A 22,775-nucleotide genomic window follows, 5' to 3' on the forward strand; every position below is an offset into this window, starting at 1 on the left:
AAGTTCACTTTTTATTGGCTAATTTACAGCACAAGAGCAGGAATTAGGGTGTGGGAAGGATGAAGCAAGGTCACTCGGGTGGTCAGTTATTTGGGTTACCCAGGGCTTTCTGAAAGATCAAACTTCATGGTGGGGGCAGCCTAATTCCTTATCTGGTTGTTTTGCTGGTACCTGTTTCACATAGCTGATAATATATTTTTTTAAGATGGATGCCTTTTAAAATGGATGCCTTGGCAATCAAAAACTTAATGTTAGGCACTCACAGTATAGGCATGAAGATACCAGTATCTGCACTGTCATGAACCCTAGACCTTTGGGCACATTATTTTGATTCTTTGGGTTTCCATTCTTCAAGGAGGGCATTAGAACTATTGTAGCATTTGCTGAGAATTCCAATTTTCATGCATTTTATAATTCTTTCCTCCCTCATCCCCCATTTCCCCTGAAGCCTCTATTTATGAGTGGTTTCAGACTTTTTTGGTAAATACACATGGTCAGGTGTGTATTTTATAGAAAGACTTAGTGCATGTGTGGACACACACATATACACAAACGCCCCTGAATTAAAAACTTCATTGAACAATATTTATTCTTAGTATAGAATGTAATTCACTCTTCTAGTATAGTCTATTGTAGTTTACTTTATATCTTACCCTGTCTTAACCTATTCTATTCCATCTTATCTTATTACTATTTTTTTTTTAATTCTGGAGAAAAATGGACTACATTGATTTCATGACCCTTCCATGGATCTCAAGCTGTAGTAAATCTTTCGGGGTCAACCTTTGACTCTTTGGGCCTTAGACTTGGCAAGTCTGTACTCTCTCAGTCTCCCTATCCAGTACCTGACACTTGACACCAAATTTCTCAATCTTGCATTTTATTTCCTTGCCATTATGGCTCCTGCTTTGCCCTGTGACAATTTGTTAGATACACTGGCTCACCATTGTGCTCTAACAATCTTTATTCTGCCCAACCCTCTCTGGCCCAAAGTATTATGGAAGCCACTGGTTAGATCTGGTTGAGTCCTCACAGGGCATTTAGTTACAGTTGGGTCTCTCTTGACTTCTGATAACTATAAGTCATAAATGAGACAGAAAGAAACTTCTTTTTTAGAAGAGATAAAAGACTAGATTAAAGCATTAAGAAAAGTGAACCACTTCTTTCCTCAGAATTCTGTAAAATCAGCTCCTCTCTTTCTTCTTTTTCTACTTCACTCCACGCCCTTCATCTTTTCCTCTCCTCAGAGTGAGGTGGTCAAGTCTAAGACTTAGTAATGGTTTATCCCACCTAAATATTGAACCTCATCGCCATGAAACTTTGATGTTTGGTTTGCCTGTAGAACTGTAGCTCTGCCTAGAATTCCTGCAGAAATTCTGGATTCGTGCAGGTTCACCAGCAACTTTCACCCCCAGAAATCAAGTCCAGTCTAGCTATTCGTAAGTACATAAATCATTTTAGGGAAGGTGAAAGTTCATCTGGCCCAATATTTCTCCTCTGTTTTTGGTTTATCTTAATCCCGTTTCACTGTTTTTTCACCACGCCCTCAATCTTCTCTGTCTCCAAAAGAAGCATAACTGCCCCTCCTCAACTTTTACAAACTCTGTTAGAGCCACTTTCTTCAGTAACTTATTCCATATGTTGCATCCGCAAGCTCCATCAGGATCCTCCCTCCCCTGCTCTGCTTCCCTATTTTGGTATGGCATCCCTCAGTGTTTGAATCATTACAAGTAAGGGTAGAAAATACTCTCCAATCCCACAGCAATGGGACCTTTCTCTTTGGTGTGTTCAGTCATTTAAAAGGCTTTGTGGAAATTTTTCTTTTTTTATTTAAATGTTTATTATTTATTTTGAGATAGAGACAGTGTGAGGGAGAGTGGGAGTGCACACGGGGGAGGGGCAGAGAGAGGCTCCACCCTCAGTGAGGAGCTGTATGTAGGGCCTTATGCAGGGCTTGATCTCATGACCAGGAAATCACTACCTGAGTAGTGATATCAAGAGTCAGAAGCTTAACCGACTGAGCCACCCAGGTGCCTTCACTGTCCTCCTTCTTCCCTTAAAAGCCACATGTGGCTTGGGTGGTGCTGCTCCCTGCTCAGGACACTGTGCTTCCTAGGATAAAGGACAGAATAGGCCTCCCTCTTCCTTACAGGGGTCCAGTAAGAACTCTGAGCAGACACAGGACACCTCTCTGGTATTCCAGTCAATTCCTTTTGTAAACATACTTCCAGATTTTAGCTGTTTTTCAATGCAACTGGGTATGGGACTGATGATTTTTTAAAACAGATTTTTTTTTTTCTGTTTCTAAATAGCTACACTTCTTTCCATTTTGGTTCTTTTTCTGATCTGTGCCCAGATTTAACTGTTCCAGGAGAGACATGCTCTGTTGTCTCTCTGCTCCCAGAGTATTCCATTGTCTTCTAGTAATAATTACTTTTCCCTTTCAGGTAGATATAGTTTCTGCTTGTGATGATATCTTTTCTGTGCACAGCAGGCTTTATCACCCTTTATCTCCTTCCAAATCTCTCTGAAATGGGGCTTTGCCCACCCTGCCCTGAGGCCAGGGCCCCACAGGTGCCAGGAGCTGCCAACAGTTCACAGGGCCTGGCAGGGCTGCAGGCAGGGAGTTGCACTTCATTATTGTTGATTTGTAAGTCTGACCTTTCTTCTACGCTGCCAGGAAGCTACTTTAGAGTATTTGCCATGCCTCAGAGGCATGGCACCCTGTGGATGTGGTCAGCCTATAGAGGCTATACCAAGGTTTATGAAAGGGAGAGTGATGAGTGGTATTTTTTCACAGTACCAAATTCTTCCTTCCTTTTCCCCTCAGTCTTCTATTTTTTAATTTTTAAATGTGTGTTTATTTTGGGAGAGAGAACTCGTGAGCAGGGGAGGGGCAGAGAGAGGAGAGAGAGTATCTGAAGCAGGATCTACACTTTTAGCACAGAGCCTGACACAGGTCTCGATCCCATGAACTGAGAGATCATGACCTGAGCCTGAGCTGAAATCAAGAGTTGAATGCTCAACCCACCAGCCACCCATGTGCCCCGCCCCTTTCCAGTTTTGGTTTGCTCCACAGGTCCAAATGACTAACCTCTTTACAAACACTGCCCTTATATGTGCTGATGCTCATTGTTGGAGGCACTTTAAAGGCAAAGGGGATTTGATAGATTGCTTTCTCATTTGACCCCATAGTGCATTTATTTAAGTGGATTCTTTTGTTTAGCCCCCTAATATAGTATTTAAATAAATAAACTCTGACACCATACTGCCTAGATAAAATATCCCAGCTCTGCTACTTACTGTGGATCTTGGGGAAGTTACTTAATTTTTCTGTATCTCAGTTTCCTCACCTGTAAGATGAGGCTGATTACACTACTCTCCTGAGAAATAAAGGGGTTAATGTATGAGAGTGCTTAGAAGAGGGCCTGGCACACAGTAGGCATCCAGCACATCTTGGCTATTGTTATTTGGCATTTCTGAGTTCTAGCTCCATTCTCCAGCCCATCCCTCCAACCCCTGACACATTCATGAATGGACAGTTAGGAGAGCTCTGTTAGGTCACAGTGGTCCCTGGAAATGTATTATTTTTTCCTATCTCTGGTTTTATTTTGCTAACTTCTGAGGTTCTAGACTTGTGCATAGTTTGGACACAGGATTTTTGCATTTGTGACTCCCTGTAGGGAAAACAAAAGAAGTGTTCAGCCAGTCTCTGTCTCTCCAGGGAGGCAGTTATATCATTTCCCCAGTTGACTCAAGGGAATCAGTTCCATCCAGGTGTCTCTGCCTAATTACCCCTTATTACCTGCTCTGATTCAGCTGTAACTTTGGTATTTATTAATTATGCTGCGACCGGTATGTCTTTTGTTTATGCAACTTAGCCAGGATCATGTTTTGGGGTGGTAATGATAAACAGCTGCTATAGCTTGACTCTCTAAGCTCTTTCCATACCTAACTTTTAGTTTATGTTGGTAATTTATGAAATAATGTAATCACTTTCTAACCCTTGTGTATTTCCCTGGGTGAACTGCCATTTTAATTGGCCAGTGAGCCATAGGTAAAATCTGTGGTTATCACAAAGTGTGTCGAATACCTTTGACTGAATTGAACACAAAGTTAACTGAATCTTTTACTAAATTGGCAAGTTAATTGAATGAATTAATTGATTTATTAGTTTCTGCAGTCAACTTTCTTGAGTAGTTGGTTTGTTATCATATACATAGAACCTGCAATAGTTTTACTTCCCCTAGCTTCTTGTAAACACAAGTATTGATTCGCTGTAGTTTCTCAAGCAGCACTTCTCAAAACCCTGCTTCAGGGGATATTTTCAGATACCATTACATGGATTGTCTTTGGAATTCTTCTTACTCCATGTGTGAATCAGTTCATCAGAATAACAGACTGTCTGAACTACCAGGCAGTTTCTCTGACTTGAATCATTTGTCAAGTTGTTTTGACCTTGAAGGGCAAAACTTAGCATCGGCATGTGTCCTTTCTTTATCACCAAGCAGACCAATTCTATAGGCACTTGGGGGCAAGAGAAGTCTCTGAAGATGGCTTATTTCTTAGCTTGGGTATGCTATTGTGTCAGTGTTTGTGGGTAACTCAGTTCTTATGGTTATAGGGTCTGCCTTCTAGCTTTATAGGCCTCAATATTTGTTAATTTCCAGGCAGTGATAATAACTACAACATAACCCTTACTATGTAGGCACAGCTCTAAGTACTTTAGATGTGTTTCTCCTTTTTCAACAGCCCTATGTTTTCAACAGCCCTATGAGGTAAGTTCTATTATTATACCCACTTCACAGATGAGGAAACAAAAAGTGCCTCGGAGAGATGAGGTTCTGCCTGAGGTCCTATAGCAAGTAAATGGTAAAATCCAAGGTTTCAGAGCTAGTGAGGGTAGTGCTAGGATTTAAACTCAAGCAGTCTGGTTCTGAGTCATATATACTATACTGAGGGGCTGATTTAACTCCTGCTGAAACCAGAATGGAAGTTGATTTATTTGCAACAGGAGATGTAATAAGTGGTTATTTTCTCTGGTCACTTCCTTCCATTGAGAAAATCCACTTGAAAGTCCAAGTCATGATCAACTGTTGCAAGATGAGCATAGAATCAGAACAAAGACATTAAAAAAATGAATTGGATTGGATGGATATGGAACCAGGGACCTTCGTTGGTCCCTCTGGACTCCAGGTCACAGGGCCTCAGCCTTCTTTTTTAGAGACATCAGTGTTTGGAGCTGAGAGGTGATGTCTGGGTCTTACTTCACAAAGTCTTAGGTCAGTGCCAAGAGTTTGGGGCACTGTTACCAGCTCCACCCTGGGAAATAAGCAGAGGGGGAGCCAAGGTGAGAAGCCAAGAGAACTGAGAACCATGTGTGATGTGTGAGAAGGCTCCAGGCAGGCTATGTGGAGGCATTCTGGAAGAATTTCCTGAGGCCGAGTCCAGTGTTTGCCATGGCTTTTTATGTGTGCCTCTGGTGTGGGTATCCTGGGAAGAGCTAAAGGAGCTGCCAGGGAGGAGGCTTGATTTCTAGGACTCTGAGGAAACTGCATGGATCAACCTTCTTCCTTCTAGGGATGTGCTTAGAACTCTGATGATGGTCCCAGAATCAGACCATCTTCTATCTTGGGTAGATCAAACTCACAAAAACACTCTTATTCTCAAATCCCTTTCCAAAAATCTTTTTATTTTGAAATAATTATAGATTCATAGGAAGTTGTAAAAATAGTACAGTGAGGTCCTTCACTCCATTTTCCCAATGGTAACATTTTACCTAATTAGAGTACAGTATCAACCAGGGAGTTGACACTGGTACAATCCACAGAACTTTTTCAGACTTTACCTGTTTTACATGCACTTATTTGTGTGTGTGAATTGCTCTTTTCAGTTTTACCACATTTGTAGCTTTGTGTAAACACCATAATCAAGATACAGAACTCTTTCATTACTGCAAAGACCCCCAGATTCCCTTTAAAGAGGAAGAATCCACTCCTGAAATCAGTAGCTCATGTGGCTGTAATACAATTGAAGGGTTGGAGTTTCCTTTATATCCTTTACATTTCATTAATGTTTTTGTGTAGATATATCCTGTTCACCTCTAAGGACCTAAAAACCCTTGGATCTTTTTGACTGGATTGGGAAATTGAGTCCCATTATCATCATAACCTTAGGCAAGCCACCTAAGGAGGCAGGCATTTGGTCTGTCTTTACCACTCTTTCCAGAAGCACTTAGGACAGGGCAGAACACACAGGAGGCACCCAATAAACATTTCTGAGATGAATTAACTCATTCTGTCTTGATTCTTACTAACTAATGCTCTTAGTGAGGGGACCTCCCTCAAACCCATATAGTTCTGTCCCAGAACCTTGGTTGACCTTGATTTTGGGTCTGATTCCATCCTACAACTTTTACTACATGCTATTGTAATAGATTCTTGTCTCTAATGGACTACTATGCACTTTTAACAAAATTTTAATAAAATTTTTATAAAATTAAAGGATTTTTATTTAAAATTTTTAAAAATATATATATATTTTTGAGAGAGAGAGAGAGACAGAGTGTAAGTTGGTGAGGAGCAGAGAGAGAGGGAGACACAGAATTTATTTTTTTTTTATTTTTATTTTTATTTTATTTTTGGGACAGAGAGAGACAGAGCATGAACGGGGGAGGGTCAGAGAGAGAGGGAGACACAGAATCGGAAACAGGCTCCAGGCTCTGAGCCATCAGCCCAGAGCCTGACGCGGGGCTCGAACTCACGGACCGCGAGATCGTGACCTGGCTGAAGTCGGACGCTTAACCGACTGCGCCACCCAGGCGCCCCATGGGAGACACAGAATTTGAAGCAGGCTCCATCCAGGCTCTGAGCTGTCAGGACAGAGCCCGACACGGGGCTCAAACTCACAGAACACGAGATCATGACTGAGCCGAAGTCAGATGCTTAACCTACTGAGCCACCCAGGCGCCCCCAAAATTAAAGAAATTTTAAACAAAATTGCTGTTAAAAATTGTTAAGCTGAGAGTAAATGTGTTTGACAAATATAAATGGGCACTGCTTGTATGCCTGTCCCTCTCCCTTTTCATCTGCCCGCTAGCCTGTTTCTTCTTACAGCTCTTTATTTTTTTATTATTTTTTTATTTTTTTAACGCTTATTTATTTTTGAGACAGAGAGAGACAGAGCATGAACGGGGGAGGGTCAGAGAGAGGGAGACACAGAATCTGAAACAGGCTCCAGGCTCTGAGCTGTCAGCACAGAGCCCGACGTGGGGCTCGAACTCACGGGCCGCGAGATCATGACCTGAGCCGAAGTCAGCTGCTTAACCGACTGAGCCACCCAGGCGCCCCTACAGCTCTTTATTTCATTGAGCTAAAACATCTACCAATTCAATGACATCCATGCTCCCCTCTCCCCCAATATAAGTTCTAATGAAAAATCTCATTAGCAGAGAGGGTGGAGCAAATTACATTTTTTTTTTTAAGTTCCAATGGTTTGAGTTTCACGATACCTGCTCTTGCTAAGGTGATGCACATCCAGTCACTGGACAAATGGATCAGAACTTGTTTTCATGACTGGACTAGAGTTATTTCATAGTTATTGAATGTCCCAGGCTGAGTGACTGCTGGTTGCGAAGGGAAACCTGTAGGTGGAATGAGGAGAGGTGGAAGGCCAGAATGGAAAATCACTAATAGAAGGGCAAAGATACTCTTTAACCATGGAGATATATACCTGACTTCTCTCACTGATACTGAAAATACAGGCAATTTGTTCATGGTTCAACAAAGTGCAGGCCTCAGATACTCAAATATACATTGGTTAAAGCTGCCATTTAAGCTAGCTTTTCTTTCCAGTATTCTCAGTTTGGACAGAGGCTTTTTTTCCTGCTCTGATTTTGATATCTGATTGAAATTCTCTATGCTTAGTATATTAGTTCCCATTGGTTCTTCCTCTGACACTGCCTTCACCTAATGTCCAGACTCTTGAAACTGTGTGTCTAAATGGTATCCTGACTTCAGAAACCACCCCTCCCTGCTTTCATACCCATAGGTACTGCCCATTATTTCCAGCTTAACCTTTAAAAAACCCAGCTTTAATCAAGGCTCCAAGAGCCTTGGACCATTGGACTTCCCATTGGACCAAGTCAAGTCAAAATTCCTGTCATTCACAGCTCTCCTCTTTAACCTGACCCCCTACCCTATGTCCCTGAAGTCTGTATGCTCCTTTGATGGTCCTTTTCACACAACATCTCACTCCTGTTAATATACACACCAAAGTGATGCACAATAGGTAGTAAATTTATAGTATTAATTTCCTAGGACTGCTATAACAAATTACCCAAACTTGGTGGCTTCAAACAATACAGATTTATTCTTTTCACAGTTTTGGAGCCCACAGGTTGAAAATCAAGGTATCTGAAGGGCTGTGTTCCCTCTGAAGGCTCTAGGGGAGATTCCTTCCTTCCCTCTTTCAGTTTCTGATGGCTGCATGTGTTCCTTGACTTGTGACTATTTTGCTCCATGGCCTTCTCTTTTCTCTGTCTCCCCTGAGTGTCTCTGATAAGGACATTTGTTATTAAATTTAGAGTCCACCCAGGTAATCCATGATGATCTCAAGATCTGTATAAATTAAATATATCTGCAAAGAGCCTTTTTTTTTCACATAAGGTCACATGCACATGTTTTAGGGGCTAGGATGGTGATACCTCTTTTTTGGCATTGCTATTCAACTGGCTGTAATAAATAAACTCAAAGAGCATTGATTCTGAGGTATCAACCAATGCAATTAAAATATTAGTAGCAATTTGGACAAAAATATAAAACATGCTTGTTAAATTTGTGGTTAAGATAAAGCTGGGTTGGGTAGTTATACACTTGGAAACAGAAGGAAGAGATTTTTATAGGTTATAAGAATGAATTAAAATTAACAAAACGGACTTTTACTTTGTACTTATCTCTATTATATTCTTATGTGGTTCTGCTCACCCATCTGACTGGAAGTTACTTGACGGTGTGTCTCATGCCTAGCATATCTGTTAAAAAAAATTAATAAAGGAAGAAATGTGAAGTCTCAAATTGGGTTCAAATAATGAACCATAGAGGTATGGGCTATGGGGAAATCCAGCTTTTTAGGAATTTACATGGAGAATTATTCAGTAGACTTCAAGCTCAAAATAACAAAATAATGTGACATGGCTGCTAAAAAGTGTTGCACAATCTTAGGGTGTATTATTTGAAGTCCAGAGTCCAGCTCATAGAGGTAATAATTATTTATAATTTACGGAGGCTAGAAGACATGTGAAAAGTCTTCTGAACCACACATGGTAAGGACCCTTTAAGTTTTTTATAAGTTGATAGCCCCTTTTAGAGAAAGTGAAGATTTGTGTTGCCTTCTTATTGGGATTTCTGAGCACCTAGGGAAAGGGAAGTCAATGATGAAAGTTGAAGGAGGCAGAGCTAATCACTTGTCACACAACTCCTATTTTCATCAGTGCTCAGGTAAAGATGTATTGATCTGCTGTCTGCTCCAGTTGAGCATAAAAGGGAAGGTGCTAGCTGTGGGCTCTATTACTAAGTCAAACATTCTCCGTGGTTGCAGTGGTTGGTTTTATGTGTTTTATGTGTCAATCTTGTACCTTGGTGTTGCTATGGAGGTGTTTTGTGGATGTGATTAAGGCCCATGTCAGTTGACTTTAAGGGGGATTATCCCAGATAATCTGAGTGGGCCTGATTTAATCCACTGAAATGTCTTAAAAAGGCAAGGCCAAAGTTTCCCTGAGAGAGGAAATTTTTTCTAGGATAGTGTCTTTAGCTGTGTAGCCTTCTCTTCCTGATGGCCTGTCCTATGGATTTAGGACTTGCCTAAGCAGCCCCACAATCTTGGAAGCCAGTTCCTTACAATAAATCTCTTAATAATATCTTTTTACCAGTTTTGTTTCTCTGGTTGAAACTGATACAGTGATTTCCAGGATCCCTGGTAATGGGCTGAGTGGCTGGAGAGGAACTGGGAGGCAGTAGAGTGTTTATCAGTGTTGCTTAAACTTTAAAGCAGTATGACTCATCTGGGGGATCTTGTGAGTCAACAGGCCTGAGTGGACCCAGGTGATGTTGTTGCTGCCTGTGGATTGTGCCTTGAGTGGTAAGGATGTACCTGTGGTTCTCAACTCAGGCTACATGTTAGAATCATCTGAAGGGCTTTTGAAATGCCTAGGCTGCCCCTCTAATGATTGATTTAATTGACCTGTTTTAAATGCAGACAACGGTATAGAAGCAAGAGTTCTCGAAGTGCAGTTCCCAGACAACAACATCACTTGGGAACCTGTTAGAAATGCAAATGATCAGACCTCATGCTAAGCCTTCTGAATCTGAAACTCTGGGATTTGGTCCTGGTAAGCTCGTGATTCCCTACAGGTGATTCTGATGCCCACTTAATGTTTGAGAACCACTGGCGCAGATGATAAGAATCTAGGTTATATAATCAGGTTTTCTTCTTGGGGCAGGCAGTTCAAGCTCACTGTACCTGTTTCTCATGTCTGTAAAACAGGCCCTTCTGCGCTGCTGGAGCTGGATCAGGGAAGTGACCCGGAGATCATGGTCAGGGAGGCCAAGGTTCAAATGCCAGGAGAGCATAGGTAAGTGTTAAACCTGGAGGAGGTTTAGGGATAGGGATAGAGGCAAGGTTTATAGTAAGTGAGACAAGAGTGAGAGAAAGTAGTTCATGCCTCCTACTGGGGTACAGAACCAAGGTTCAGAACACTGAAGCTGAGGGAAAGAAACCAGGCTCTAACAGGACAGAGATGGGAGGACTAGAAAGTGAGCTAGTTTGGGGTTTGCTTTTTAGAGCCAATGGGAGGGAAATGCCTAAACCCCAAGGTTTAGGGACCATTGATGTGGCAGACAAGCCCACCAGTCCAAACTCTAGCCCTTCTGAGGCTTATATGGTGCCAGAGCTGTTCTGAGGTCCCAGGCCAAGCCAGGATAGGAACTCTTGTCTACTTTCCTAAGGTCAGTGGTGGGAATGTAGGGGTGGAGGCAACGTCAGTGAATCCTGCCTCTCCATTTGTCCTACCGCATGGCCTTTTTAAAGTTGCAAATTGATTTCTTGGCTCCCCTCTTGGACAATAAAGTACCTTGGCTGTAAGCACATTGTGAGTCTAGTTTACTGCTAAGAAGTTAGAAGTTGGTGTAACTAAGAATGAAACAACTGTATCTGGAGTGGTTGCCATGATAAAGGAAAAGGCAGGAGAGAGGCTTCTGGCTATGAAGCAAGGGGCTGCCAGAAAGTGAAGACTAGTTTCTCTTGTGATGTGTGAGGGGTACGAGAGAAGAGCTGCTGTTCTATCCACCTGAGTTTGGTACCCCAGGAGAACGGATGAATGTCAAACCTCCTTCCTGCCTTGAATTTATTTTTCTGTATTATTGCATTGGGCTGTTTCTGTATTATTGCATTGGGCTTTTCTTCCTCTTTGTCCTTTCCTTCCTTCTCTTCCATCTTTTTGATAAAAGAGAAGGGAGGGGGGCTGGCCAATAATCTGGGTTAATAAAACCTGCCATGCTGTTTGAGAAAATGTGAATGCTGTATCCCAGACCTAAATAATTAAAAATCATTTACAACGTTTAACTAGTTGTTATGGAAACAACGCGTGTTGGGATTTGTTAGTGTGGAAAAAAACCCCTATTTCAGCTTTGAGGAACAAGCAAAGCTTATTGTGGGTTGTAGAGAAACACAGCTCACCGGAAAGCCTATATGCCTGGGCAATGAGATGGTCTGGAGACTGGGGCAGGCTGTGAGAAACCATGAAATGATCTAGCGGTCCAGAGCTTGACAGTGTAAAAAGGACCTCCTAACTATCTTTCAGTAACTGAAGATGATCAATTTTCAGGAGTATTTTAAGGAGTTTAAGAAGGCACAGGAAAATCAGTGATGGTCGTCTTGAAGGGACATTTATTGGCTGGTAGGCTTGGCTTCTGGCATTTAGCCAGTGGATCACATTAACGGATTAGTAGCTAGGAAGTAAAGCACCAAATCCTTTGTATCCATTGAAGCTTTCAGAATTTTTCCAGAGAAGCTGAAAGTTGAGTTTTACAAATGGTGCTCTCAGTACCCTGGAGTCAGGCTAGGTTCAAATTCAGTTACAGGTGCACTTGCTCCCAGGGTGAGTTATTTCTCAGAACCTTGTTTTTTTTTTTTTTCATCTTTGAAATGGGGATGATAATGGGAATGAAATAGAGTAATAACATGTGACTGTGGTTTGGAAAGTGCTATTCAGTACTACTTGTTATCCTTCCCAAGTCTTGTTTCTTAGACTAGAAGATTAAAAGAGACACCTTGAGAGGTCTCAGGTGTTTGTGTTTTCCTTACACTTAGAGGCATACACAGAATGTATTCCAGCATCATCACCCGAACTGCAGTGGAACTCCTTGTCTTTCTTCCTTATCTATTAATGAATAAAGGAATAATTGCCGTCATTGCAAAGTTTTGTTAAAGCCAAGTTTTCCTCTCCTCCACATCAGGCTCTTTGAGTTGTGAGCCTGTGTGGAGAGAAAGGGAGGGCTTGGCTGGCTCCTCTGTTCCTCTCCTTGTTCTTCTACCTCAGCATCACTCCTTGGACTGCACTGGGTGGCAGTGGGAGGACATGAGCAAGAGCTGGAAGGTCTTATTTGACAGAACAGTTGTTATCTGGCATTGGGGTGCCTGGGTGGGTTGGATGCTACAGTGCTAGTATTTACTCCTGGGGAGAGGGAGGCTTTCAGTGAGTTTTCAGGGCTTCCAGTCATAGCATTTTGTCACCCACAGCTCCCCTGCTATGGGCAGTGGACATTTGTGTTTCTCAGTTCCTGACTCCTTGTGATGTCCCTATGTTGGGATCACTTTGACCTTCTAGGGGATCTATTTAAGATAAACCAAGTCTCTATTTATTTTTCTTCCATGCGGGTTTATGGTTGCCCAACAGGAAAGTCCTGAACATCTTTACCACACCAAACTCTGGAAAGGCTGGCTGTTCCTTTGTTGTCCTTGTCAGCAGGCAGGATACTTCAGCTAGTTTCTTACCTTTTAACACTTGAGGGACAAGTCCGGTGTCAGTCCTGCAGTCTCCAGGGAACAAAGGACAAACTCTAAGTTCTTTTGAAGAATCCCTCACTTCACAGAAAGTAGGGGTTGGGGGCGGGGAGGCACCACTTCCTCCTTGTCCATGATGAGGAGGACTCTTGGAGCACCAACTCTCTTAAAATATCTTCTACCTCCTAGCTCTGTTCTCTTCCAATGAATACATTGCTTTTTATATTGTCAGGACGTGGGTGATGAGCTCTCTTTGGAAAAAGAATTTCTTTGGTGACCCCCTTGCAAATCCTGTGGGGATGGCCTTGGCATCTATTTTCTAAGCTTTGGGACATGGCCCACACTTGGAGATGGGAGTGGTACCATCTGAACACCTTGCTACCCTAGGGAAAATTTAAGTGTTCACAAATTCCTTCAGGGTCCTTCTATAATTCCTTCAGGGTCCTTCTGCTGCCCTTGGGTACCTAAAGGCCCCTGGAACCCAGGCCTCTGGGCCTCCCTTCTTGAACGTGCTCCAGATTCCTTAATGCAAGTCTTAAAACTTTCAGTCCCAGTTAACCCCAAACCAAGTTGTTAGTCAAAGCCAATCTGTTTCAAGGAAATTCCACTAAAGCAAATGTAAAACCAATGCATATAACTTTCCCAGAGTTATTTGCATGTTGAAAGAGAAAGAAAATTCATGAGGGAAAAAAAATCGGAGAATTTCAGCATAGGGTTTTTGGCAGATGAAATCAATGTTCTGTCCTATTATGACCACCCTTTCTGGGTTGGGGGCCAGGATGGGGCAGCCCTTAAGATTTGAGGCACTTTGTTCCCCCCACTTGTGGGGTTCTCTTCTTTCTGTCTGTAGTTTGGAGTTCTTTCCCTTCTACTGACACTGGATCCTCACCAATGTGACTTAGAGGTATTTTCTGTAAGCTTGTAACTAGGGGAGTGTAGGTACCAAAATAATACCCAACTCGAAGGGCATATAGGGGGGGAAAATCCCAGGCCTACCACAGAATGAATCTCTTAGCACCCTTTAGAAAGTCCCTACCATTCCCTCCATTCCTTCAACCTCTTCTTAAAATGACCAGTAGGGGGCACTGCAGGGTGAGATTCCCAGCACTTCCTCCCACATCTTACCCATGAAAAGTTATTGGAACACCAAGTATCAAATATAATACACCTATTTTAGTGAGAATAGTACAATTTTGGCTGCAGTGCTTGCTGAGAGATTATAAATTTAAGGTCTCAGTTGCTCTTGGGATGTGATTAACTGAAGAAGGAAGTTTTAGCTTGACATGGGATACACTTCGGACATCAGAAGGATGTGAAGCACTGGGCCCTAATTGTCCCTGGAAGAACGGTTCCGACACCACCACGGTGGGACCATGATGCATTTGGCTAGAGCACTGCAAGAAGGATCTGGCAGCCTTAGGTTGGAGGATGTGAGGGAGCCAGAGATGTGAAAGCTGAGTGTTTTAAAACTTCAGGAAGCAGCTATCTTCTCTGCCCGACTTTATTGGATGCTGTGAGCTCGGGCAATTGAACTTAAAGCCAGCAGCAAGTTTATCATAAAATCAAATGGAGGGACAAATAGTTCTTTTTCTCAAGGAAGGGAAATTGAGGTACCCATGGAGAGTAAAGAGAAAATAAATCATAGATTTTAAGAGTCCTATACTAAAACAAAATTGAAGGCAGATTTTGAAACTGGGGTTTTTTTTTTTTTTTAAACAAAACTGTTTTTCAATCAGAATACATTTGAACTGTTACTCAAATCAAAAGGTACAAAGAGGTTGATGAAAAAGTCTCCCACCCCTTTCTACTGGGCATAAATTTCCCCTCCCCATGGCTCTCTAGATATATTTCATGCATATATATAAATTATTCTCCTGGTTTTATGTTTTTAGTAGGACTATCACTTGGAGAGAATATTTTTAGTACTGAAGGTGTTTCCTCATTCTTCTTTTTAAGTAATAAAAATGTTTAATGTCTAATACAATGTTTCCAGCAACAACTGAAATTAAAAAACTTAAAACACAGCTATAGAACCTATAATCAAGTTCTTGAGTATGCTGAAATAAAGTTGAACAATAAATAAAAATGAATAAGCATTTGTAGCTAAGCTGTCATGGATGCTTCATATACTCTGGTGATAAGGAGCACATGTGTCAAATTGTGTGTAAGTTCACATGTTCATGGTTTAAGAGCAAGGAAACTTTTTTTGGTAAGACTCAATTGGGACATATCAAAATGCAATTTCAATAAAACACTTATGACAATGTTCAGGTTATTTGCCAGATTTTACACCTTGAACTACAGGTAAACTGAAATTTATTTCAGCAATACATAGGTCTGCATAGATCTACTTGCACACAGCCCTCTGTGTCCTGGGAAGTATTAAATATGCAATCAGCATTCCACAAATACTGATGCCATGGCATAGAAGAATATGTATTTTCTTTTCCAGGAATCTTCATGCTTTCCTGTGCTGGATTGCCAGCTTAGATAAGCTGGGAATTAAATTTCTTAGACTCTCCTTCCCTATATAGTTCTGGGTTAAAATCATCCCAAAGCAGGGTTTAATTTATCCAGTAAAACGTCAAAACTGGCTACATAATTTTCAGGGACTAGTGCAAAAATGAAGATATGGGGCTCTACATTAATTTGCAAGGGCTAACATAACAAAATCCCTCAGACTGGGTGGCTTGAATGACAAATTGTTTTCCCACAATTCGGGAGAGACTGGAAGTGCCAAGATTAAGGCGTCAGCAGGGTTGGTCTTTACAGAAGCTTTTCTCCTTGGCTTGCAAAGGCTCGCTTTCTCCATGTCCTCACACGGTCAGTCTTCCGTGTGATGTCTCTTTGTCCAATGTCTTCTCATAAAGCTATCAGTCCTATTGGGTTAGTACTCATCCTAAGGACCTGATTTTAACATAATTGCCTGTGTAAAGACCTTTTCTCCAAATACAGCCCTAGTCTGAAGGTACTGGTGATTAGGGCGTTAGCATATAAAATCATGCAGGACATAGTTCAGCTCATAACAGATCCCTTGTTCAGATAGCAGGAAAATAGTGCTGTTAAAGGCACTAAAAGTAGAAAATGTTTCGCTTCTGCTGTCTTTCTCTTGACTTATAATGTTTACTTTGCTATTTAAGATCTCACTTTCAAGAATGTAGTGATAGTCTCTGGCCTCAGTCAGAGATTCTGCCCCGTGACTCAGTTTGCACACACACATGTACCTGCCAGCTGCTGGACCAACACACTAAATCCTGGCTGGGTGCAGAGAAGTCAGTTGACCCAGAGATCCCCTCCAGGTCCCTGTGCACAGGTCACTGCTGGGGGTGGAGAGCATGGAGGTCACTTGGTAGGGTGAGGGTAGGAAGGCCAGTCAAAGCCCAGAGCCATAGTACTTACCTTCTGAAGGTCTTTTGTCCTCATTCTTTATTACTATAAAATATTCCATTGTCCATGGATAGACCCCTGGATTATTTTCAGACATTCCCTATTAGGACTTGTGGGACATCTTAAAGAAGCTGGAGCTCTGGAGGGCATACTAAAGGTCTCCACAGTAGCCAACTCTGTCTGGCTGCTTCGAGGGGGCTGTCCTGGGGGGAATATGTTCACAGGGGGAGACCAGGTCTCCAAAAAATGTTTATAAGCCCACCAACTTAAGGTTGTAAAGGTCTATAGATGTCAGCTCTGATCCCAGACTAAATCTTCATAAAGTTTTACGTATACCATCATGTTGCTGTATGGATCCCAAGGAACTTTCTGCTTTAATTCTCTTCCTTTGTTTGCTCTGGCCTCAGTATATCCATCTGTAAGACCCGAAAATTGGAGTATAAGATGTTCTCAACCTTTTTCTTAAGGCATAGTACTTTTTTTTTTCTTCATCAGATGAAATATAGGAGGAACTCTAATAAGTGCTCTAGATGGAAGCAAGGAACAGTATGCTTTCATAGTTGCCTTATTTTTTTGGTGAACGGTTTTCTGTGCCAAAATACCTCTGAGAAGCTATGGGAATCTATGGAGGATTGGATGGAAAAATAAAAAGACATCAGGTTGAAGGCTTTCTGTTCATGTCTGTGACTACATTATAATGATGTCTGCCTAACTTTATTCATAGTGGCACAGGGGTCTGTTGAGTTTGTACCTTCCACCAGCTTCTATATAAATCATAATTATTAGATTGTCCAGTATGGAAAAGGCCAGAGACTTGGAATGTGAGAAGTATGTCTGGGTGGTTATGGTGGGGAGGTGGGTGGGAAGGAAAGAAAGAAAAGGTAAGAACTAGAGAAATAAGAGACATTCATGTGACCTTTAGATTCTTCAGGTGTTGAGCAGTAAGTACAGTTTTCCCCACTTATCTGGGGTTTCGCTTTCTGCAGTTTCAATTCCCCTGTGGTCAACTGCAGTCTGGAAGCACATAGTCTTCCTCCTGATGAATCATCTGAAGGTCAGTAGTAGCCTAACTCAATGTCACAGTGCCTATGTCCCTCAGCCTCCTTTCATCTCCTCACGTAGGCATTTTATCTCCCATCATCACAAGAAGAGCGAGTACTATAAAATAAGATACTTTGAGAGGGCCCTCATTCATATAACTTTTATTACAGTATATCATAATTGTTAGTCTCTTACCCTGCCTAACTCTTAAATTAAACTTTATCCTACGTACGTATGTAAAGGAAAACCATATATATGGTTTAGTACAATCTGTGGTTTCAGGCATCCACTGGGGAGGGTCTTGGAACATATCCCCCACGGGTAAGTGAGGTTTACTGTATCTTTGTGAGCTGATTCCTGCATATGGGAAGCTCGAGATGTAAAGGATGCTACACAGGTTGCACAAAGATTGAGATGCTTATAGTTGAGATCTTAAAAACCTCATGTTTGTTTTTCAGCAACATAAATGACTTCCATCTATGGACTTTTATTTATTTATTTATTTATTTATTTATTTTTATTTTTTTCCGACGTTTTTTTAAATTTATTTTTGGGACAGAGAGAGACAGAGCATGAACGGGGGAGGGGCAGAGAGAGAGGGAGACACAGAATCGGAAACAGGCTCCAGGCTCCGAGCCATCAGCCCGGAGCCTGACGCGGGGCTCGAACTCACGGACCGCGAGATCGTGACCTGGCTGAAGTCGGACGCTTAACCGACTGCGCCACCTAGGCACCCCAACCATCTGTGGACTTTTAGTTGGACACATTGTAAACATGGTATGGTTATATAGCCTGGTGGAAGCCTATTTCAACCATGTTCCATCTTGAGGAATCATAATGGGGGTGTGTTTTTGTTATATTGTAGGCAGATTGAACCATCAGTACTTGCCTGGGGGCTTGGCACCATTCACCCCTTACAAGTGTCCTCTGTGGGTCTGTGGTACCTGGGGAAATTTGGCTGAGTCAGGCAGAGTTCAGTGGAGATTTAGCCTTAAAACACTCCAGAATGCATACGTGGGGCCTTGGCGCTTTGAATGATCGCCCAGGAATTGGAAAAGGGATTTGACTTGTGAGTCCTGTCTAAAAGTCCCTGAGCAGCTTCATTTTACTCCTCAATCATAACAAATTATCCCCCACATCCAAGTTAAGAAAGACTGCCAGCATTGAAAAGCTAAATATCCACATTTCTAGAAAAACAAAACTTAGGAAATGTGAATATAGTAACTAAGAATAAGATCGGTGTTCTGAGCTCTTTTAATATTATGCTACCATTGCCACCACCTCTCCCTTCCTATAAGGTTTGCTGTCTGAGTTCTCTATCTGAATTTAACTTCAATCAGAAGAGGGAATGGGAAGTGCAAGGTGTGTGTGGGTGGGGAGGGGGCGTGTGTGTAGGAGGGAGGTGCGTGGTACAGTAGGCAAAAGAGTTAGGGCTTCAAACTTTATTCAGAGTTTCCTGAGTGTATCAGTATAGCAGCAACAAAGTTTGGTCCAAATAATGTCTTTCTTGACCTTTTAGTACTGTATGGGATTATGAGAGATAATGGGATTTTTTTCCCCTGCAGCTATCTGGGAGGTTGTATGGATCTTCAAGGTAGGATTTAAAACTTTCTATGCAGCCTGTCATCTGTAAGCCATCCTGTCCAAGAAATGCTTTATCACAGTACAGGGGAATTGTGAAGTCTTTTGATTAAAATGCATTTGCATAGACAAATAGCAAATAGCAGGAGAGTGCAGGAGATGAACCTGCCCTGAAAGGTCCTAGATTGGCTGATCAGCCTCTAAACTTGGGAGTAGAGAACTGACCAGGACAAGAATAGGGGTCTGATCTCCTCAGAGGCTGTTGAGGGATTTGCCAACCCCAGAACGAACTTGCTGCTACTGTTCACAGAAGGGTAAGTTCAGAGAGTATCTTCCCACAACCATTGAAAATATAGTTCAAAATTGTTACTAATGTTCGGTTGATGATATCTCTGTACAACAAGGAGAAAATGTTGTTGTTGAAGAGACATAGCTAATCAAATGGCTTATTGACTACCTCCTTGGAGAAGTCTCTTAGAATGGTTATAATAATTGTGAATGAGCTAATCAAGCATTTTTTGACCTGATCCCTGTTGAACTATGCATCCGGACCATTGGCAAAGGCAGGATTGCTATCCACCTATGGCTAATAAAGGATACTAATCCACACATGAATTCCTTATGAGCAAAGAAGAGAGTAACTTTTTTTCCCCTTGAGGATAGTGAAAAATCTATTTTATTTTTTTTAAGTTTATTCATTTTGAGAGAGCAAGGGCATGAGCTGGGGTGGGGCAGAGAGAGAATCCCAAGCAGGCTCTGCACTGTCTGTGCAGAGCCTGACTTGGGTCTCAAACCCATGAACTGTGAGATCATGACCTGGGCCAAAATCAAGAGTGTGATGTTTAACTGAGCCACCAAGGCGCCCCCAAGATCTTTATTTTTAAAAGGAGTTCTTTGAAGAGATTGAAGCATCTAAAAGAGTAGGGACATTACATCTAATTTTTATCATGTCCCCTCTTCCCATGCCTTCTGGTGTGGTTTTGGGCAGAGTGCACACTTTTATTTTTTTAAATTTTTGTATGTTTGAAAGAGAGGGAGAAAGTACATGTGTGCTAGCAGGGGAGAGGCAGAGAGAGAGGGGACAGAGGATCTGATGCAGGCTCTGCTGACAGCAGAGAGCCTGATATGGATTCTTTGCTGAGAGAGCTCAGACTCCCAAACTGTGAGATTATGACGTGAGTGTTACAGACAGAACAACATTCTAGCTTTCACTATTTGAAGCCATTCCTTCTCAAAGATCTGGAGAGAGGTTGTGATGATGGAGGGCAGTCTTATGAAGGTGATATGGAATTTGGAAGGAGATAGAAAAACTGGAGAGTTTATAGGAAGAGGCAAAATCTTCTTAGAAATGCTGGAAAAAAGATCCTAGACCAATCTGACCTCACTGAGCTGTCTTCATCCCCCCAGCTGTGTGACTGTGGGAATGTTGCTAAAACTCCCAATGCTTGCATTTCCTCATTTATAAAACTGGAAGAATACTTTATGTACAACATAGGGCTGTTTCAGGAATTAAATGAACTAACATATTAGAACTTGGAGCAATGATTGGCAATAGTAATTTCTCAATAAATGTTAACTATTATCACATTCATTAAAGATCTTAGGGAAAGGATTAGTTTCTTTTCTCTCCCCTAAGTGTAAAATGTTTGGCTATGCTACTTTAAAAGTAACATTTTAATTATAGGAAGAGATTTTTGTGAACCTTCTAGCATAGTAATTCACAAGTGTGGAGTCTGTCATGCTTTTCCCTCATTTTGAGCTTTTTGGTGTCTCTGAAACGTCTTGGGAAATGGGTCTTTCTTTGGTGCTCTCTGGAGGGAAGACTCGTGAGGCAGTGCAGCCTGGTGGAAGGGGCCTCGCAGGTGGAGCAGACACCTGTTTCCACTTCTGCCTCTATTTACTGGCCCTGGGAGCTGTGGGAGTCACTTAACTTCTTATATATCGGTGGTACTTAGTGAGGCGGATGTGAGAAACCTCTGTAGGGTTTTAAGAAAAAAAAAAACATAGGAGATTGTAAGAAGATTGGTAATATAACAAGTGTTACTTTTTACACATGTAAAGGAGTTTTTTTTGTTGTTTGTTTGTAAAATGTATTCACCTTGAGAGGCAAATGACACCCATAATACAGTACTCCTTTCAGAGTCTTCAGACTCATGGGTGAAAACGAGTCCTTCAACTTTATATCGAACCTTAAAACTTCTTTAATTAAAAAAATTTAACTTAGAATTTCAGATTCAAAGTGGTAAAAATTGGTTCCACATATCCTTCATCTGAATTCCCCAAATATCAACATCTTATATAACTATAGTATAATCACCAAAAGCAAGAAAATACCATTAATAAAATACTATGTAATTACATACTTTATTCAGATTTCACAAACTGTCCCACTGATGTCTGTTTTCTGGTCCCGAATCCAGTTAAGGAACACTGCATCTTGTTGTATCCCCTTTGTTTCCTTTAACCTGGAACATTTCCTTGGTCTCTTCGATGATCTTGGCACTTTTGATGAGGATCAGCCAGTTATTTTGTTTTTAAAATTTTTTTTAAACATTTATTTATTTTTGAGACAGAGACAGAGCACGAGCAGGGGAGGGTCAGAGAGAGAGGGAGACACAGAATCCGAAACAGGCTCCAGGCTCTGAGCTGTCAGCCCAGAGCCCGATGTGGGGCTTGAACTCACGGACCGCGAGATCATGACCTGAGCCGAAGTCGGATGCCCAACCGACTGAGCCACCCAGGCGCCCCTCAGCCAGTTATTTTGTAGATTCTCAATTTAGTTGCTCTGATGTTTTCTCATAAAGTTGTGCATTTTTGGCAAGGATACCATAGACATGGTAGCCTTCTCAGTACACATTATATTAAGATGCACATGATACTAATCTGTCTTATTATGGAGATATTAACTTTGCTTACTAGGTTAAGGTAGTGTCTGCTAGGCTTCTCCACTAAAGTTAGTACTTTCCCCTTTGTAAGTAAGTTCCTTGGCGGGGAGATAGTTTGAGACTATGGAAATGTCCTCTTTCATCATATTCTTTTTTTTTTTTTTTTTTAATTTTTTAAATGTTTGTTTATTTTTGAGAGAGACAGAGTTTGAGTGGGAGAGGGACAGAGAGAGAGGGAGACACAGAATGGGAAACAGGCTCCAGGCTCTGAGCTGTCATCACAGAGCCCGATGCGGGGCTGGAACTCATGGACTGTGAGATCATGACCTGAGCCGAAGTCAGACGCCCAACGACTGAGCCACCCAGGTGCGCCCCCCCTTTTTTTAAGTTTATTTTGAGACAGAGACAGAGACAGAGAGAGAGAGAGAGAAGGAGGAAGGGGAGATGCAGAATCCCAGGCAGGCCCTGAACTGGCAGTGCAGAACCTGACGCAGGGCTCAAACTCTGAAACTGTGAGATCATGACCTGAGCTGAAACCAAGAGTCAGATACTTAACTGACTGAGCCACCCAGGCACCCCTCTCATATTCTAATTTTTGCATTAGAGTTCTCCACAAAACCAGAAAAAATTGTATGTGTATTTATATTATGAGGAATTGGCCAACATTATGAAGGCAGAGGAGTTCCATGATCTGCCATCTTTAAGTTGAAGATCCAAGAAGGCAGGTGGTATAATTTGAGTCTGAGTCCAAAGGCCTAAGAAACAGAGGAGCTAGTGATGTAAATCCCAGTCTAAGAGCAGGAGAAGATCAATGTTTCAGCT

At 41.8% G+C, this 22,775-nt stretch overlaps 1 long non-coding RNA gene across 2 annotated transcripts in view; it reads left to right on the top strand.

Moving 5' to 3' along the window:
• LOC122235066 overlaps positions 1–17,502 on the top strand; it is a 34,215-nt gene extending 16,713 nt beyond the window's left edge. For both annotated transcript variants that reach the window (XR_006213175.1, XR_006213174.1), the window contains exons 2-3: positions 10,543–10,630; positions 17,433–17,502. This is a non-coding gene — a long non-coding RNA (uncharacterized LOC122235066). The remainder of the gene's footprint in view (positions 1–10,542; positions 10,631–17,432) is intronic.
• Positions 17,503–22,775: the final 5,273 nt, after the last annotated feature.

Source organism: Panthera tigris, chromosome F2 (assembly GCF_018350195.1).
Source record: "Panthera tigris isolate Pti1 chromosome F2, P.tigris_Pti1_mat1.1, whole genome shotgun sequence".
Classification (NCBI taxonomy): Eukaryota; Metazoa; Chordata; class Mammalia; order Carnivora; family Felidae; genus Panthera; species Panthera tigris.